Below are 21,562 nucleotides of genomic sequence, written 5' to 3'. Positions count from 1 at the left end.
CAAAAGCCCCAACGATTTTGTAATATTTTGCTTGTTATTGACGAGGAAAACGGTGCTAGTGATTTTGCCACGTGGATGTCATGAACGTTTCCGATGTTCGTATTAAGAGTGCACTGAACCTTGGCATTGTTCGCCTTCGCTCCACGGTTGCAGGATAATCTTATCGTACGGTCTGTGAGAAAATATCTTCATTCCAGAGAAACGCAGTACCGGTATCGCACTAAAACTCGATGTGTGTTTGTGTTCAGAAGATCCATTTCTCAATTTGTTATACAGTATGTTCGATTAGCCAACAGATTAGTGATTTATACCTAACGTCTGTATAATTTGACAAAATATAGAAACATTGCCCCATAGATGACAGTTAGGTTCGTGCCAGAGAGTGTATTGCTTCTCGTCTCAATATATATATATATATATATATATATATATATATATATATATATATATATATATATATATATTGTTCTTGCTAGTGGAGTGAAACACAGACAGCCTGAAAAGAAGAAATTTATAGTTACAGATGCTGGAATAAGGTTTTTTTCAAATTATTTCGAAGTTTTCTAACTCGAAAGCATAAGCCTGTAACATCTTTGGAGATGGCCTTCAACAAAACTGCGTTGGTGTTACGTCTCTAATGACTTCCTTGAAAATGAGGCGCATATTCTTTCCTGACTTTTTTCTGGCACTGGACAAACGCTAGTTCCAACGCTCAGCGATCTTCAGAGGTACCGTTTTCTGTAATATCATATGCTTATCAAAACACACAATATTATTCTGGAAGTCTGCCATCGGAGTTTGTTTACGTGTATCACTACTACGATCGCATTCATAACTTTACTATACTCGCAAACTAATTGAATGTTGTTAAAATTACGTATTTCCATGAAGTATTGGTTGACAATTTATAGACGCTTGAGTTCTTCGGCCGATGTGGTTTGCTTAAAAAAATTCCTTGTTGATGCAGATATCTATGAAATACATCCGCAGTTGTGAATGCGAGCAATCATCAGCTGTGTGAGGGAATGACTATAATGAAAATTTGTGTCGGACTGGGACTCGAAAGCGGATTTCCCGCTTTACGCGAGCGGACGAAAAATGGTTCAAATGGCTCCGAGCACAAAGGGACTTAACATCTGAGTCATCAGTCCCCTAGACTTAGAACTACTTAAACCTAACTAACCTAAGGACATCACACACATCTCTGCCCGGGGCAGGATTCGAACCTGCGACCGTAGCAGCAGCGCGGTTCCAGACTGAAGCATCTAGAACAGTTCTGCCACAACGGCCGGCACAGATAACACACTTCACATTGCAAATACCCTTGTCATTGCAAACGTAAACTAAGAAGAATTAGGTACAATATTAAGGGTAAAGCGTTGTAAGTAAGTTTTGGTCTGTAGTTTAATAAAACCTGCAAAATGACGAAAACGCCAGGACTAACATGGAAGCTGACAGGATAGCACTGTGGAAGACAAGAAACAAAATTTCGGCTACTTACGTCAGCAACTGCGAACATCTCACCATTCGCCAGGCAATGTACCAATGTGTAGATCCCTTCGTAGGTTAGACATTTTTTTACATAAACGTAGTAGTTCCAGGTGCTGTTTCGTAGATCCCTTATGGAGGTTAGGCATTGTTTTACATAAATGTAATAGTTACAGATGCTATTTCAATGTTATTGCAAGTTAAAGTGTTAATATCTGCGTAATTAATGAGCAAATTATTTCAATAAGAAAATATTTATTTTGTTACAGCTCGGTTTTTAGCTTAACTGTTTATGAGCCGCTGCGAAAACTGATGCTGGATGAAAGCCCCTTAGGCCGAATACCGATTTGTATAAAAATGAGAACTAATATAACACATGCCATTTGTGTATTTTATGGTGTTGTTCTGCTGTACACAGGAAACTCTGATCCGACCCTAATGAGTTCATTGTCCATGGAACTATAAGCAGAAAAGAGTAACAGAAGTAACTGTGCCCAATGCCGACTAAAGGAACAAAAGGACAGATTACACTTAAAAACAACGCTATGTACTAAAACTCGATCTGTTCCTTCTTTTACCGCGCGGTGGGGCCGCGCGGTTTGAGGCGTCATGTCACGGATTCCGCGGCCGCTCCCTTCGGAGGTTCGAGTCCTCCCGCGGGCATGGGAGTGTATGTGTGTGTGTGTGTGTGTGTGTGTGTGTGTGTGTGTGTGTGTGTGTCCTTCTTAGCATAAGTTAATGTTAGTTTAAATAGTGTGTAAGTCTAGGGACCGATGTCCTCAGCAGTTTGGTCCCTTAGGAATTCACACACATTTTAATATTTTGTTCCTTGTTTTATGTTCGACTGCTTACCGCACCACCAGTTTCCTTCATATGAATACAGAGCAGTTTTCTGAGCGACACAAGATGAACCACTACTGTATGCATAGTGTAATACATCACACAAATTACCCTGATATATCCAGAACGTTTGAATAATTCGAGTTCCTTCTGCATGAATACGCAAATGTGTGTAGTTGAATGTCCTGTCTTTGTAGAAGCACACTTACAGGAGTCAGGCTATCAGAATAAGGTTGTGACTCAGTGAGGTAACGCTGTGGTTAGCACACTGAATCGCCTTCGGGAAGACGAGGGTTCAAATTCGCTTCCAGCCATTCAAATTTAGGTTCTCCGTGATTTCCCTAAACCGCTCCAGACAAACTCCCGGAGGATTCTTTTGAAAAGACACGGCTGAGATCCTTCCCCATCCTCGAAACTTTCCGAGCTTGTCCTCTGTCCCTGATGACCTCGATGTCGACAGGAAGAAAGCTCTGATTTCCATTATTTTATTATGATGATCGTTTCTCCCTTGTAGGTTCGCGTCAACAAAATGTTTTCGCATTCGGAAGAGAAAATTTGTGATTCAAATTTCGTGAGGAAATTCCACCACAACGGTAAATACCTTTGTTTAAATGATGTTCACCCCAAATCCTGTATCATGTCAGTGACACTCTCTCCTCTATTTCACGATAATACAAAACGTTCTGCTCCTCTTCGAACTTCCTCAATGTACTCCGATAAATCTAGATGGTAAGGATCCCACATAGCCCAGCATCACTCCAAAAGACGAAGGATACGCGTAGTGTAGGCAGTCTCTTTAGCAGATTTGCGGCATCTTCGAAGTGTTCTGCCAGTAAAACGCAGTCTTTGGATCACCTTCCCGACAACATTATCTATGTGCTCTTTCCAATTTAACTTGTTCAAAATTGTAACTCCTAGATATTTATTTGAATTTACGGCCTTTAGAAATGACTGATTTATCATTTAATCGAAGTTTAACGGATTCCTTTTAGCACTCACGTCAATGACCTCACACTTTTCATTAGTTAGGGTCATCTTCCATTTTCACCCCACGCAGATAACTTTTCTAAATCTTTTTGCAATTTGTTATGACCTTCTGATGACTTTGCCACGCGATAACCGACAGCATCATCTGCAAACAACCTAAGACGGTCTCCCAAGTCTTTTATATAGATGACGAACAGCAGAGGGCCTATAACACTACCATGGGGAAAGCCAGAAATCACTTCCGTTTTACTCGATGACCTTCCGTCAGCTGCTACGAACTGCGACTTCTCTGACAGGAAATCACGAATCCAGTCACATAACTGAGACGGTATTCCATAAGCACGAAATTTGATTACAAGCCGCTTGTGAGGTACAGTGTCAGAAGCCTTATGGAAATCTAGAAATACGGAATCAATTTGAAATCTATTGCCAATAGCACTGAACACTTCGTGTGAGTTAAGAACTACTTGTATTTCACGAGAACGGTGTTTTCTAAAACTTTTGACTGTGTGTCAATAGATCGATCTATTATTAATGTTCTAAGACAATATATGTTTCAGAGTTCTGCTATATACCGACGTTAGTGATATGGACCTGTAATTTAATGGATACTCCTACTGCCTTCCTTGAATATTGGTGTGACCCATGCGGCTTTCCAGTCTTAGAGTACGGATCTTTCGTCCAGCGAGCGGTTGTATAAGATTTTACATATGGAGCTATTGTATCATCATACTCTGAAAGGAATCTAATTGGTGTACAGCCTCGACCGGAATACTTGCTTTTATTAAGTGATTTAGGCTCCTTCACCATTCCGGCTATTCTAATTCTAAGTTACTTATGTTGGCACCTGTTCTTGATTCGAACTCTGGAATATTTACTTCGTCTTATTTTGTGAAGTAATTTCCGAAGGCTGTGTTTAGTAACAATGTTTTACCAGCATTGTCGTCGAAAGTATTTTCATTGCTGTCTCGCAGAGAAGGAATTGAGTGTGTCTTGCAGTTAACATACTTTACATACGCCTAGGATCTCTTTGTATTTCCTGCCAGGTTCCGAGACAAAGTTTCGGTGTGGAAACTATTGTAAGCATCTCGCAGTGAAGTCTGCCTTAAATTTCAAGCTTCTGCAAAAGATCACAAATCCTGCAGATTTTGCATTCCTTTAAATTTGACATGCTTTTTTCGTTGTTGGTGCAACAGTGTTCTGACACGTTTTGTGTACCAAAGGGAATCAGCTCCGTCGTTTGTTAATTTATTTGGTATCAATCTCTTAATTTCTGTCGATGCTAATTCAAGCCGCATTTGGTTACACTTACCGGTACATTGTAATTTGGAAGGAGTGGAGAATGTATATCAGGAAGGCGTCAAGTAAATTTTTATCTAATTTTTACTGTGTTAGACCAACTAAAAACCATAAAGAAAGGTATTAAGAGCATCTTCACAGCTTCCTCGCACTCTTCGCACAGCAATTGAAAGAGACTTGGAGACGAAACTTGCTTTCTATTCGTTGTTCCTAACGACATGTTTGAAGGCAGAACCGCGGCCTCATTATGCCCGGCACGGAGTGCCTGCTGCTATCGAGCTGCCTTGCATTCCGCCGGAGTCTAGTAGGAGCCAAGGCCCTCATCTTTGATGTTATTTACGCAAAAGGAAAAATGTGTTATGACATATGTGAAGAGAGTTATTTGTGGTTAGATGTGTAAAATCTGGGATTCAGGGGTAAGTGCTTTGCAGTCTCACGTTACCAACCGTGTCCTTTGTAAGAGCTGTCACTCTTACCCCCCCCCCCCCCCGGGGTCACTTATTTGCGTTCCTTTATTTTTATTACTATGCGACATTCAGAACTTGCACATGGTAGAAGCTCTTTGTAGCGTGTAGGAAATGTCTGCGGGATGTGTATGTGATCCCAGCATATCTAATCACGAGAAAATAATTACTATTTCTCTATAGGACTCTCAGAAAGAAAGAGATTCTTGCAAGTAGATCTACATCTACATCTATACTCCACAGTCCATCATATGGTGCAAGGTGGAGGGTATGTTGTATCATTACAATGAAATGAACACCCTTAGCTGCTTACAGATGTTGACATACGTCAACGGGACAGATGGAAGTGTATGCCCCAACCGGGACTCGAACCCGGGATCTCCTGCTTACATGGCAGACGCTCTATCCATCTGAGCCACCGAGGACACATAGGATAGCGCGACTGCAGGGATTTATCTCTGGCACGCCTCCCGCGAAAGCCACATTCTCAACGTATTGTCCCGCACTACATTCGTAGTGCCCCATATATATATATATATATATATATATATATATATATATATATATATATATATATATATACTAAGATGGTATCTGTTCTTTCGGACATGTCCCGGTCGGGGCACACATTTTCATCTGGCCCCGTTCACGTATGTCAACGTCTGTAAGCAGCTAAGGGTGTTCATTTCATTGTAATTTCATTCTAACGAGCTGCTTGGTCACCGATGGTATCTGTTCTTTCGGATATAACAGATACCATCTTAGTAAATGTTGTATCTTTGATACTCATTCCGTTGCTTGTTCCACTCGCAAATGAAGCGAAGGAAAAACGCTTCAGTAAGAGTTTTGGCAGTCCTTGAGCAGGATGTATGTTGGTGGTAGTAGAGTCGTTCTACTAGCTGTTGCAAATGTTTGTTCTCTAAAGCTTTCCAACAGTGTTTTGCGAAAAATATGTTTTCTTCCCTCCACTACTCATTTTAGTTCTAGGAACATTTCCGATAACGCGTGTGTCAATCGAATCTACAGGTAACAAATGTAGGAGTATGCCTCTGAAATACTTCGAAGCAAATATGTATACCCTGACTCTTTAATAATTACTGTGCTTGATCTTAAAATTCGCCGATCGCAGTGATAAAGACTCTAGGAAATACATTCTAATTAATGGTTGAAAACCTATCCGGTGTTCTACACGAGGCTATGTATTTATAACTATGAACTCGAAATAAGAATTACGTGAATAACACTAGTTATCACAGTTTGTACTGAAATGCAGGAGGATCTGCACCGAATTGACGCATGGTGCACGGAATGGCAATCGAATCTCAATGTAGACAAGTGTAATGTGATGCGAATACATAGAAAGATAGGTCCCTTATCATTTAGCTACCAAATAGCAGGTCAGCAACTGGAAGCAGTTAATTCCATAAATTATCTGGGAGTACGCATTAGGAGTGATTTAAAATGGAATGATCATATAAAGTTGATCGTCGGTAAAGCAGATGCCAGACTGAGATTCATTGGTAGAATCCTAAGGAAATGCAATCCGAAAACAAAGGAAGTAGCTTACAGTACGCTTGTTCGCCCACTGCTTGAATACTGCTCAGCAGTGTGGGATCCGTACCAGATAGGGTTGATAGAAGAGATAGAGAAGATCCAACGGAGAGCAGCGCGCTTCGTTACAGGATCATTTAGTAATCGCGAAAGCGTTACGGAGATGATAGATAAACTCCAGTGTAAGACTCTGCAGGAGAGACGCTCAGTAGCTCGGTACGGGCTTTTGTTAAAGCTCCGAGAACATACCTTCACCGAAGAGTCAAGCAGTATATTACTCCCTCCTACGTATATCTCGCGAAGAGACCATGAGGATACAATCAGAGAGATTAGAGCCCACACAGAAGCATACCGACAATCCTTCTTTCCACGTACAATACGAGACTGGAATAGAAGGGAGAACCGATAGAGGTACTCAGGGTACCCTCCGCCACACACCGTCAGGTGGCTTGCGGAGTATGGATGTAGATGTAGATGTAGATCGCGTTGATATATATCTAAAGTAACACTTGGAGGTTTAGCGTATCTGCGGTTTCTGTAAATTACTTAGGTGAATACCGGAGCACGTTCTTAATAAAGGCTACTACCGTATTCTTTCTCCATTCTTCTACAGCCAGAGCTTATACTTCGTCTTTAATGACTTTATCACCGACAGGTCGTTAAATCCTGACTGTCCTCGTTGCCTCTCTAAAATTCGAGCTCGTGCTGACTTAATATATTTTCCCTACTAAATACATTTTGAATGGAAATCCAGATCACCGTTCAATGATATATATGTGGATGTTGATAAACAATGTTATTAAATAAACATACAATGACGTGACAAAGTGATGGGATAATGGTACCTACATACACAGATGGCAGTAGTATAGTGTGCACAAGGCATAAAAGGGCAGTGCATTGGCGGAGCTGACATTTGTACTCAGGTGATTGATGTGAAGAGGTTTCCGATGTGACTATGATCACACGATAGGAATAAACAGACTTTGGAAGCGGAATGGTAATTGGAGCTGAACGCACGGGACATTCTATTTCGTAAATCTGTAGGGAATTTAGTATTCAGGGATACGCATTGTCAAGAGCATCCCGAAACTACCAAATTTCGGGCATCACCACTCACTATGGACAAGCCGGGGCCGACGGCCTCCACTTAATGCCAGAAAGTAGCAGCGTTTGCGTAGCGTCATCAGTGATGACAGGCAAGCGACATTGCGTGAAATGAACGCACAAATCAGTGGGGGACGTATGACGAATCTGTCCGTTAGGATAGTGCTGTGAAATTTTATGTTAATGGGCTGTAGCAGCAGAAGACCAAAGCGAGAGCCTTTGCTAAAACACAACATCGCTTGTAACACTTCTCCTGGGCTCGTGGCCATATCGATTGGACACTAGACAACTGGTAAATGTGGCATGGTCATATGAGTCCCGATTTCAGTTGGTAAAGGTTGATTCTAGGGTTCGAGTGTGGAGCAAATTGCCTACAAAGCATAGTGGAAGCTGATGGTAGCTCCATAATGGCGTGGGCTGTGTTTACATGGAATGGACTGGATCCTCGGTTACTTGGAGGCCATTTTCAGCCATTCATGGACTTCATTTTCCCAAGCAACGATGGAATTTTTATGGATGACAATACGCCAAGTCACCGAGCCACATATTCGCGACTGGTTTGAAGATCATTCTGGACAATTCGAGCAAATGGTTTGGCCACCCTTATCTCCGGACACGGGGGGTAATCGAGGAGTCAGTTCGTGCACAGAATCCTGCGCAGGTAACACTTCCGCATTTGTGGACTGCTATAGATGCAGCATGGCTGCGATCACTTAATAAAGGCAAGGCCTCCGGTCCAAATTGTATACCAGTCAGGTTCCTCTCAGAGTATGCTGATAAAATAGCTCCATATTTAGCAATTGTATACAACAACTCGTTCACAGAAAAATCCGTACCTAAAGACTGGAAAACTGCTCAAATCACACCAATAACTAAAATGGGAAGTAGGAGTAATCCGCTGAATTATAGGCCTATATCACTAACTTCGATTTGCAGTAGGGGTTTAGAACATATACTGTATTCGAACATTATGGAGTACCTCGAAGAAAACGATTTATTGACATATACTCAGTACAAATTCAGAGAATATCGTTCTTGTGGAACACAACTAGCTCTTTATACTCATGAAGTAATAAGTGCTATCGACAGGAGATGTCAAATTGATTCCATATATTTTGATTTCCAGACGGATTTCGACACCGTTCCTCACAAGCGTCTTCTAACCAAACTGCGTGCCTACGATGTATCGCCTCGGTTGTGCGATTGTATTCGTGGTTTTCCTGTCAGGAAGGTCACAGTTCGTAGTAATAAACGGAAAGTCATCTAGTAAAACAGAAGTAATATCCGGCGTTCCCCAAGGAACTGTTATAGGCCCTCTATTGTTCCTGATATATATTAACGACATAGGAGACAATTTGAGTAGCCGCCTTAGGTTGTTTGCAGATGATGCTGTCATTTACCGTCTTGTAAAGTCATCAGATGATCAAAACGACTTGCAAATGATGTAGATAAGATATCTGTATGGTGCGAAAAGTGGCAATTGACCCTGAATAAAGAAATGTATGAAGTTATTTTCATGAGTACTGAAAGAAATCAGCTAAATTTAGATTACGTGATAAGTCACACAAATCTGAAGGCTGTAAATTCAACTAAATACTTAGGGATTACAATTACAAATAACCTAAACTGGAACGATCACATCGATAATATTGTGGGTAGAGTAAACCAAAGATTGCGATTCATTGGCAGAACACTTAGAAGGTGCAACAGGTCTACTAAGGAGACTGTTTACACTACACTTGTCCTCCCTATTCTGGAGCATTGCTGTCGGGTGTGGGATCCGCATCAGGTGGGACAGATGGATGACATCGAAAAAGTACAAAGAAGGGCAGCTCGTTTTGTACTATCGCGAAATAGGGGAGATAGTGTCACAGGCATGATACGTGAATTGGAGTGGCAATCATTAAAACAAAGGCGTTTTTCGTTGTGAAGGGATCTTCTCATGAAATTTCAATCACCAGTTTTCTCCTCCGATTGCGAAAACATTCTGTTGGCACCCACCTACATAGGCAGGAATGATCATCACGATAAAATAAGACAAATCAGGGCTTGCACAGAAAAATTTAAGTGCTCCTTTTTCCCGCGTGCCGTTCGAGAGCGGAACGGTTGAGAGACAGCATGAAGGTGGTTCATTGAACCGTCTGCCAGGCACTTTATTGTGAATTGTAGAGTAATCAAGTAGATGTAGATGTAGATGACTCAATATTTCTGCAGCAGACTTCCAACGACTTGTTGAGTTCATGCCACTTCAATTTTCTGCACTACGCCGGGCAATTGGTGGTCCGACATAATCTTAGGAGATATCGATGACTTTTCTTACCTCAGTGTGTGTGTGTTATGCATGTTGGTTTTATTCTGCATATGTACATAAATTGCTACACAGAGAGAAATATAGCTGATGAACTCGATTGTAGCCATAATTATGGTAAGACTTGCGTATTACAATTTCCACAAGCTACACTATAGTGAGAGACGGGAGGGATGGCGGGGATGTTGTAAATAAATAAAAGATATCGATATTTTACGGAGGAACTTCTGATACATGTTTCGTTTTCTAGCTGATGATTTGAATGTGAACAACACTTTTTTCGCGTGAATGTAAATACTAATCGTTGCCTCTACCACATTTCGGGGCTTAGCCGGTGATATAGTTGCGATCGAGGCTATACTAAATGGAGTGGCCGAATTTCGGACGAATAGTTGTCCCATTAGAAGATATGCTGCGTATGATGCACGAATGTCGCGGCTGGATGTGGCGTATGGTGCTAGTCTCGACACGCTATCTGAGGAGTCTCTTGCAGACAAGTGTGTCCTGAACACGACTCTCGGTGTATGACGCAAAGGAGATTCGTGTTTCCAAGATCAATAGAGTCTAGGGGCGATCTTTAATAACGCAGAGACGATTTTCTAAGCGCGAAAACAGCTGCACTGCAAGGTAACAAATATTTAGCGAAAGAAAGGTACGATGCCCTTGCTGAGACGCACGGGGCGGTCGGCGTTGTGTTAAGCTCGGATCGTATTTCTATTATGTCTCTTGCAAATGAAGTACATCATTTCACAACTATGTGTAACGTTTATGAATAAATTGTATACTAATTATGGTGGCAAGAAGCTAAGTGATATAGCGGTGCATGAGACAAAGTAGTTTAATGTGGCGATAATTTTAATTTATCTGTAGATGAGTGCATGAGTGCAGTACTGTACTGAAACAGATCAGATGCTTACAGAGTAACGAGTCTGTGTAAAGTAGTGATTCAGTCCATAGTAAATAACTCTAGAGCTTAGGAAAAAAAATTTATCGAAATATCTGATGACATTGCCTACATACAAGGTCCAGTGACATTAATCTGACCATCGCCTACGTTAAACGTCAACGTGCAATAACCACTCACAATGGGCAGGTGGCAGCCCTTGCAGTGGGGGGTATTGTATTGTATTGTATGTTAACCGGGGACCTAGAAACGATGGAGAGGCTCCGTCCCCGCCGCAGCCGCGGTGGTCCACAACCCCACGACGACTACCGCAGTCCACTTCACCCCTCCGCCGCCACACACCGAACCCAGGGTTATTGTGCGGTTGGGCCCCCGGTGGACCCCCAGGGAACGTCTCACACAAAACGAGTGTAACCCCTATGTTTGCGCGGTAGATTAATGGTGGTGTACGCGTACGTGGAGAACTTGTTTGCGCAGAAATCGCCGACATAGTGTAACTGAGGCGGAATAAGGGGAACCAGCCCGCATTCGCCGAGGCAGATGGAAAACCGCCTAAAAACCATCCAAAGACTGGTCGGTTCACCGGACGTCGACACAAATCCGCCGGGCGGATTCGTGCCGGGGACCAGGCGCTCCTTCCCCCCCCCCCCCCCCCCCCCCCCTCCGGAAAGCTGTGCGTTAGACCGCACGGCCAACCGGGCGGGCTGCAGTGGGAGGTACGTAAAGCTCGTCTGGAGAACACGATATACGTAAAGCTCGTCTGGAGAACACGATAACAGTTCAGTCGACGTCGTAATTCCGAAACGGAGTGATTTATCTGACGTCCAAAAGGCCATTGGCTTTCGGTCGAAGGGCACCTGTAGTTCACCTCGGGGCCATAGATAATGGGGGTGAATGACTGCTGCGAAGATGTGTGCGGGCAAATAGACGTGCAACTGTTGAGCAACTGACCGCCCATATGAACCAAGGGCCTACCAACAGTGTCTCTTCAACGGCTGTTCAATGAACGTTGGTGAGTACTGGCATCCGCAGGAGGCGCCTGCTTCATGCACCCATGCTGACTGCCCTTCATCGGCGAAGAAGGCTGGAATTCGCACTCCATTACCGCTCTGAGTGTCAACAACTGGCCTTTTCAGGTGAATCGCGTTTTATGGTCCATCGGCTTGAAACGTCTGAAAGCAAACACCCTGCAACAATCCTCGGAAGGTTCCAGGGCGGAGTAGGGAGCTTTCTGATCTCGGGAATTTATTCCCGAAGTTTACAGGGTGGTCTCCGCATTGTGGAAGGCACAGTGGATCAACACTAGTACGCATCTGTCCTTGGAGACCGTGTCCATCCCTAAATGTAGTTTGTTTTTCTTCGGCACGATGGCATCTACCAGCACGACAATGCAACGTGTCACACAGCTCGTTGTGTACGTGGGTAGTTGGAAGAACACCAGGAGTTTTCCGCACTCCCTGACCATCACACTCCCCGGATTTAAACCCAATATAAAATCTGTGGGAACACCTTGATCGGTCTGTACGTGCCACGGATCCTCAAGCGAGAAACCTCTGTCGGTGCCTTTCCAAACCTCACTGACTTCTTCCTGCAGCTCTCCCAGTGGTCCGCACTGACAGATGATTACATTAATGTGCCTGGACGCTGTATAATATGATTCAGTAAGCATGTCATCGTGGATTAAAAAAAGAATACCGACCGAGGGGGGATAAAGCACTACATTAATGCATCTGTATATTCTAAAACCTCTCTTGCAATTAATGAGAAAAATGAACGGTGACAACAAGATTCTTGCGACATGAAATTCACCTTGGATGACATCCCATTGAGTAGATCAGAGATATTTTGCTATCAGCCTACAGTTAGGAGACTAAAGGGAGGACATAATAGTTTAGACTTTCGCACCTGCTTTTGAGCATCAAAAAGTGTTACAAAATCTTTACAATTGCTCCAGCATGCTTTAGCTTGGAATAAAATAAACCTAATGCTCACATGTAAATTTATATAAAACTACTAAGAAATTGAATAAGATATGGCTGTCATACTGCATAAATAACACTAACGTATCTTCAGTAACTAAAGCTCTAAATAGATTCATAGCTTTGGTACAATAATCCAACATTCTCTTCCATCAATTTTACCTGTAAGACTATAATATGTATCTAAAGAAAAATGCCTTATGTAGAACTGTGTAACAGACACCAGATAAAATAATGGGCGAAGAGGCATTTGAGAGACGTCAATCTTACCGGAATAATAAATATTTACTGGTTTTACAATAGCCAGATCCTTATCATCATGTTTTTCGGTATACAGTTCTATACCCGTCGTTTATGAAATGTGTGTTCCGAATGGCGTGCTGAAACACAGAGGAAAGTATGTTCTGTTCAGTTCCATCATTTTGCACTTCTTTATGTTAAGAACAAGCTGCGTAACAGCTTGGACTTTCTAGTCACCACATTTGCATGTTTCGGAGAAGAGATTCTTCTGAGATGGAAGATTATAACTGTCGCATTTTTTAAAATGTCGCAATCTCGTGTGCGCCAAGGTTAGTTTTTACCGAGCCAAAAGATGAATCTAGATGACATGTATTACTTTTTTGATACTAAAAAGTGTTACAGTTCTCCGAGAGATATCGTCTGTGTTCCATTTCGACCAAGAAAAAGATTTTGAGCGTGATGTGACTTTACGGTGCGTTCAAAACAGCAGATATCTCCAACACATCATTTCATAGATCATAGCCTCCCTTGCAACTAATATTTCCTATTTTTAGTTGTTTACATCACGGCTTTTAAAAATACTCATCTTCTCTTGGAAGAAAAGCATAATTTCAGGGACATTGGATTCTGGATGATAGTTTCCATTGTTGCACAACTCAGAATATTGATACTAAGCTGCAGCAATAAAAGAATGTGAAAGGGCGAACGGTAATTCGTAACAGTCTGTTTCACGTAAGACAACGCGCTACAATTCAAACAATGAAGTATGATTTCAAGAAAATATCCCTCGGAATGTACTGCGCTGAGGAAACGTGAAAAAAGATGTAGTAGTTCCATAAAACTCAGATAGTCAGTACTGTAGAGACTGAATAACATGCCTGATGCAAGATTTTAAATAAAGACATTGTAATTGATCATGTAGGATAGTGACAAAATAACGGATACTTCATGAAAGTAATTGTGCTGGGGGGACCATTGCTCGTATGAATGACGACACAGGAACCAGCCATACTTTGAACTAGTGCGATTCAACAGCTGACTTAAGAAAAAGAAAGAAAACTTTCAATTCCATGTCTCATTGACAGTGAAACTATTACAGATACAGTGATAGGTTATTTTTCACGAATACTGTACGGCTGAAGGAATCAGCCACTATATTTTCAAAGGAAGCATCCTGTATGTCACCTAAAGTGATTTAAGAAAATAACGAAAAATCTAAATCAGGGTGGTTGGGTGGGGTGTTCGAACCTTGCTCGTCGAAATGTGAGTCCTGTGTCCCAACCATTTTACTATCTTTTTCAGTAGATGACTTATACCTCAGCAAATGGGAATGATTGTATTAGACGATAAATGGACTATTATCAAATTTGACGTTTATAATATTTGAAATGCAAGGAATAATTCGCTGATGTTCCTTGCATAATCGTGTTGGTGCAGCATTTGAAAAACGCACACGTCACTTGATCTGAAGTAAGGCCTGTTAACTGACGTCTGAGGGAGTCAAGTTACCAACTGGACAGGCATGCGCAGAGCTCGCGTGACAGGCAATCGATAGCGTTCTAGTTCTTAAGTTGGCGCTAAGAGTAGGTCAGGAGTAACAGTCTCTCACAATAAGGACATTGAACGTTCACGGTGATGCAGTAGACGAGTATACATAAGAAATGGATTAGCTACTTAGGAACATATTAGACCACTGATTAGCTGCGATGTGTCCCGTACGTTTTAAGCGATCAGTGCCGGCCGGTGTGGCCGAGCGGTTCTAGGCGCTTCAGTCTGGAACCGCTCGACCGCTACGGTCGCAGGTTCGATTCCTCCCTTGAGGATGGATGTGTGTGATGTCCTCAGGTTAGTTAGGTTTAAGTAGTTCTAAGTCTAGGGGACTGATGACCTCAGATGTTTAGTCCAATAGTGCTCAGAGCCATTTGTACCATTTGATTTTAGGCGATCAGATAAGGTGATACAGTCCAGATCGGCACAAGGGCGATTCTAGAAGTCGGTGAAGGGGGAGGGGGTGGGGCTAATGGGGGGAGGGGGTTTGGGGGAATGAAATATCGCTTAACAAAAGGAGAGTTGAGGTCCTTCACCGACAAACTGGTAAAATTTGGTTTTGCTTAAAGTAGTTCTTGGGAACTGTTTTGGAGTTCAGGGCAAAAAATTGTATTAATTAATAATAAGACGCCCATTTTAAGTTGAATGATATTTATTGGTTTAGAAAGTAAGCTATTTGGCGCTCTTATTCTTTTGTTAAAATGTGTTTGAGATACATTGCAAACCTATATTGCTACATAATTAAAAAAAAAAAGATTCAATCTGTTGGGGTAATATATTCGATTATTTCTGAAGTCATTTTGTGCGGTGTAATATGATACTCCATTGGGGGAGAGGGGGCTTCAGCCCCCATAGCCTCCCTCCCCCCCTGCCATCGCCCATGGATGAGCGTGAGCTGAAGAAATCATTCAACATCTTTTAACACATAGACACTGTTTTATCGATGTTTATCCAATTAACGCAACTACCGGTGGATCAGACAGTCTGTTGAAAATAAAATTTCACTATTGCACAAAACGAACTACAGTGTTGTGTTATCAAAGGGCCTCTATCTTCGAAAAAATAATAAAGAAGGACTACGCGCAAATTAGCTGTCATTAGCACATAGCGTATAGAAGTTTAAGTACTCTCTTCTTCAAAACTTAAGGAAGAAATAGATAAAGCAACAAAACATATTAACTACTGGTTGGAAATTTATGAAACTGAGGGTGTCTGTTGCCAGAGGTGTCACAGTCGTGCACAGAAAATTGGACGTTCCATGGGGTGGGATCAGTGTGATTCTAGAGCCAAATCTTGTTGACCAGGGCACACGAGGCAGTTGAAGGAATGTGAAAAAGACAGTGTCTGTCAACCAACGAGCAGTTACGGTGCACCGTGGCGGCGTTCTTCATTATAACACGGCCTGGAGGCAAGAAATGAATGACTTCACACGGGGAAGTATAACCGGGACAATTGAAGAAGGATGAAGCGTAACGAGTACAGCCCAGGAGTTTGGTATTGCTCATGGCATTGTTTTACGTGTGTGCGGAACTTTCCGAGCCACAGTCACGGCCACCCGAACGAGGGAAGTTGGCCGACCACAGTCAAATGCAGCAGCAGACAAGGTCTACATTATGTAACAGACAAGAAGGGGGCCACTTCAAACAAAGACCACGATTGCAACAGCATTTAACAGTAATGCAAGGCACGCTATCTCACTCTCCTCAGTGTCACGGCGACAGTATGGATGTGGTCTGTTTGCCCGGCGAGAGGATGTTGTGTCCCGCAGGCGCCCGCACATCGGCATCACCGTTTGCGTTGGTGTCAAGAACGTAGGAAACAGACGAACGAAACGTGTGTCGCGTGTTCTTCTCGTATGAGAGCAGATGCTGTCTGAGTAATGATTCTCTACGTACCCTCGTATGGCGAGAGGAACACGTAATACACCCAGGACCATTGTCGAACGCGATCGTTTTGGTGGCCCAGGTATTATGGTGTAGGGAGGCATGATGTTGCGTGGGCTCACTGGCCTCCTCCCCCAAGTGCGCCTTTTTAGTGGTGCATTTGGCCTGACTGCTTTTATGTGGATGACTATGCACGATTGCATCGAACAGTGCAGGTGGAGCAGCTCTTGGAACGAGAGGATACTCGACCAATAGACTGGTCTACGCGTTCCACAGATTTAAATCCCTTCGAGCACGAATGGAATGAGTTGGGGAGACGTACACTACTGGCCATTAAAATTGCTACACCAACAAGAAATGCAGATGATAAAAGGGTATTCATTGGACAAATATATTATACTAGCACTGACATGTGATTACATTTTCACGCAATTTGGGTGCATAGATCCTGAGAAATCAGTACCTAGAACAACCACCTCTGGCCGTAATAAAGGCATTCATACGCCTGGGCTCAGTTGGCGTGTGCAGGTATAGCTGCCCATGCAGCTTCGACACGATAGCACAGTTCATCAAGAGTAGTGACTGGCGTATTGTGACGAGCCAGTTGCTCGGCCACCATTGACCAGACGTTTTCAGTTGGTGAGAGATCTGGAGAGTGTGCTGACCAGGGCAGCAGTCAAACATTTTCTGTATCCAGAAAGGTTGGTACAGGACCTACAACATGCGGTCGTGCATTATGCTGCTGAAATGCAGGGTTTCACAGGGATCGAATGAAGGGTAGGGCTACGGGTCGTAACACACCTGAAATGTAACGTCCACTGTTCAAAGTTCCGTCAATGCGAACAAGAGGTGACCGAGACGTGTAACCAATGGCACCCCATGCCATCACGCCGGGTGATACGCCAGTATGGCAATGACGAATAGACACTTCCAATGTGCGTTCACCAAGATGTCGCCAAACACGGATGCAACCATCATGATGCTGTGAACAGAACCTGGATTCATCCGAAAAAATGACGTTTTGCCATTCGTGCACCCAGGTTCGTCGTTGAGTACACCATCGCAGGCGCCCCTGTCTGTGATGCAGCGTCAAGGGTAACCGTAGCCATGGTCTCCGAGCTGATAGTCCATGCTGCTGCAAACGTCGTCGAACTGTTCGTGCAGATGGTTGTCGTCATGCAAGCGTCCCCATCTGTTGACTCAGGGATCGAGACGTGGCTGCACGATCCGTTACAGCCATGCGGATAAGATGCCTGTCATCTCGACTGCTAGTGATACGAGGCCGGTGGGATCCAGCACGGCGTTCCGTATTACCCTCCTGAACCCACCGATTCCATATTCTGCTAACAGTCACTGTATCTCGACCAACGCGAGCAGCAATGTCGCGATACGATAAACCGCAATCGCGATAGGCTACAATCCGACCTTTATCAAAGTGGGAAACGTGATGTTACGCATTTCTCCGCCTTACACGAGGCATCACAACAACGTTTCACCAGGCAACGCCGGTCAACTGCTGTTTGTGTTTGAGAAATCGGTTGGAAACTTTCGTCATGTCAGCACGTTGTAGGTGTCGCCACTGACGCCAACTTTGTGTAACTGACGCCAACTTTGTGTAAATGCTCTGAAAAGCTAAACATTTGCATACCATAGCATCTTTTTCCTGTAGGTTAAATTTCGCGTCTGTAGCACTTCATCTTCATGGTGTAGCAATATTAATGGCCAGTAGTGTATTAGACGTATTGCAGCACGCTCACCTGCACCATTGATCACCCAATAGTCTTTAACCGCATTGGTGGAGGAATGGACGGTCCTACCTCGAGTACCTAATCCGATTGGACCGATGATCTCGTTGTCTGATCCCCTCCCTCAAATCAACCAACCAACCAAATAACTTTACGGACAGCATGGGAGCACATTGCAAAGACGCATTGCTCTCTGTGGTGGTTACCCAGCTTATAAAGAAATATATGGCGCCTTTAGTAATGCCCAGGGGACCATAATAAATAGCAGCGACTTCAGTATATATGGTGTCTGTTTCTTCGGATATGTCCGAAAGATCAGACAACAGTTTGATCCGGCAGTCGTTATAAATTAAGACATAAAGGAATTACAAACATCAGCTGCGAGTAGGCATTGATTGAAATCCATCAGAAAAGTTGAAAATTTGTGTCAGATCGGGATTCGCACTCGGGTCTCCTGCTTACTAGGCAGATGCTTTAAGCCATCCAGACACAGTGGTCAGTGCAACTGCACGGACTTCCCTACACACTTCTCATCACACCCAAATTCTCAGCTTATCCACATACTACTAATGTAGTGCCCTTTGGCCGTTACTCACGGCATTTCACCGATTCCCGTAAGAGGTCGAGCTTGGTGTGCATCTGCGCTGAAGAGATCACTGGCGTCTCGAGCCAAAGAAACTGGTATAGGCATGCGTATTCAAAGACGGAGATATGTAAACAGGCAGAATACGGCGCTGCGGTCGGCAACGCCTATATAAGACAACAAGTGTGTGGCGCTGTTGTTCGATTGGTTACTGCTGCTACAATGATAGATTATCAAGATTTAAGTGAGTTTGAACGTGGTGTTATAGTCGGCGCACGAGCGGTGGGACACAGCATCTCCGAGGCAGTGATAAAGTGGGGATTTTCCCGTAAGACCAACTCGTCATTACAGTAATACCGCAACTCCAAGGTGGTTTAAGAAAGACACTACAATGAAAATTAGAGAAAAATTATCTGTATTTGGAACTGCGGACAACTGCATAATGTCATTCATTAAGAAAGTGCCAAAATCAAGGACATGTTTCTAGCTGTCAGCAAACAAGTAGTGAACTGCGTGTCCACAAATCCACTCTAGGAGTTCGCCTTCATTTGTGGGAAGTATCCTGAATCCGGAAGGAACAGCAGACGAAGAGGTATCTGATGGGGAGTCGTACGCATAATCAGGCCAGAATCTGTTGCACCGTAAACGAGACACCAGACACCTATTGCCGATCCGCACACTGGGCGATTCTCGTCTGTAACCAGAACATCACAGGCGACACAGAGTGGGGTGTCCGCAAGGTGAATCCCCTGAAAGGGTGAACGGTATAATTGCTTCCCATTGACCATAAGGCACCAAGCAGATTGGACGTCAGTGGCAAGGTGAGCAGCGGACACTGATTGCCAGTCGGCACACCATTCGACGTGGAGATATTTTTCTTCAGCCACACTCAATGACCTGTACTGCTCACGAAGACCAGAGGTTGCCTTCGTGGAAATCAGGCGCGTTGGCAGTATTCCTGTGCAGGCATAGTTCATTCAAGGAAAATTTTCGGAAGTAAAAGATGGGTAACGGGACGTCCAAAAGCTGGATAGTGGCTGAGAGAGAGTGTGGTTGGGCATCCAGTAACAGGCTGGTGAGGCTCGTGGGGCAATGGCGCCACACCATCTGATAACTGACGAAATTAGCTATCGATCTGTCAGGGACATGACACAGACCTAAACCGCTTCTGAACCACGAGAGGGTAAAGATCTTGTACTGAATCCTGAACAGCAAGCCGTGGAAAACGTATGGACACAATGCCGCTAGCATGCGGCGTGTCATTGGTGATGGAGTGGGGAGAGTGTCTATGCCACGTGAGATATATGTGACGCCAAATGTAGATTTACATAGCGTGTCCGTTGCAGAACATCGAGAGCTCGAAAACAATGTTCAAGGAGGCTGGCTCTAAATTATCAGGGTAGGTACCAGAAGCAGAGGGCAATGGCCCGCTGCAGATCACTCGAAAAATCAAGTCATAAGCATAGGATACTGGGAGCTACATGCAACGGATCAGCGCAGTCCTCAGGAAACCGGGCACCTATAGCCGTAGAGCTTGATTCGTTGACGTTAAGGCAGCTACCAGAAGCTTCGTCGTAGGCGGTAAACCATGCCAGTGATTCCCTGACCTGAGCACAATTACGAAGACGAAGGACGGGATCATCCACATAAGCAGTGCAGCAAAAGACATGGCCACCGAGAGACATCTTAGGCATGTGTTGACAGAGGCCGCAGAGCAATGGTTCCGTGGCGAAAGCATACAACAGTGCTCAGAGTTGGCTACCTTGACACACCAAACGACGGATCAAGATGGGACGAGTGAGATGGACATTGTAGAGCACTCGTAAAGTAGCTCGGTGAAGCAGATGCATTACGTCGCTGGTAGAATCACGGTTATCCCATATTGCGGAGCACGCTTTCCAGATAGTCATGATCGATCCTATCGAATGCCTGACTGAAGTCAACAGTGGCCAAAAGTCCAGAAATACGACGACCGTGAGCCAGAGTGATCATGTCTCGATAGCGACGGAGGGCAGTGTGGATGGTATTGGTACAGTCCAGATAGGTTTCATCAGGCCGTCTGCTGAAGATGTGCAGCCAACAGCCAAGTAAAGATCGTCGTGTTACTGTCGAGCAACTGAGCAACGTCAAAGGACCATAATCACATATCCATTATGTCTCCCAAGGCTTGTGGATATGAATGAGGAGAAAATCAGGGATCTGAACGTTAGGCTTCATAAAGTCCTAACCAATTTCTGTCCACACCAGAGCTAGTAGGGAACGAGATATCTGATAAAACTCTAGTGGAAGGCCATCAGGGCCAGGCGACTCGTTCATTAAGCCTGCTGGATAGCATCATGGACTTCAGCCTTCATAATGCCGGCAAGCAGATTCTTCGTTGCATCCCCAGGAACCTAGCCACAACAGAGTCGGGAGACTGCCGTAATGTTGGCAGGTTGGTAACGTTGTGCAGAGTACAGCATAACGTAATGCACATGCAGGGCAGAACCTATATATTGTTGGGTATCTACGATGGGTATCTAAGCGCTGCCATCATCAGTCGTAAATACGTTACTCACAGCTCTCAGTTGGTAGCATTGTTCCTCTATCATGTGGTACATAGACGGACGCTCCTGCGCTACCCTGTCTTTTGTACG

The 21,562-nt window shown here is 43.8% G+C and overlaps 1 protein-coding gene and 1 non-coding gene across 2 annotated transcripts in view; both read right to left on the bottom strand.

Moving 5' to 3' along the window:
• LOC126298324 (uncharacterized) overlaps positions 1–21,562 on the bottom strand; it is an 897,680-nt gene that overhangs the window by 49,553 nt on the left and 826,565 nt on the right. The gene's annotated exons all lie outside the window — the stretch shown is intronic.
• Positions 5,430–5,503, bottom strand: Trnat-ugu (transfer RNA threonine (anticodon UGU)). Its single transcript has one exon. It is a non-coding gene; the product is annotated as a tRNA-Thr (tRNA).

Source organism: Schistocerca gregaria, chromosome X (genome assembly GCF_023897955.1).
Source record: "Schistocerca gregaria isolate iqSchGreg1 chromosome X, iqSchGreg1.2, whole genome shotgun sequence".
Lineage (NCBI taxonomy): Eukaryota > Metazoa > Arthropoda > Insecta > Orthoptera > Acrididae > Schistocerca > Schistocerca gregaria.
This window is presented reverse-complemented; position numbering and strand designations above follow the sequence as displayed.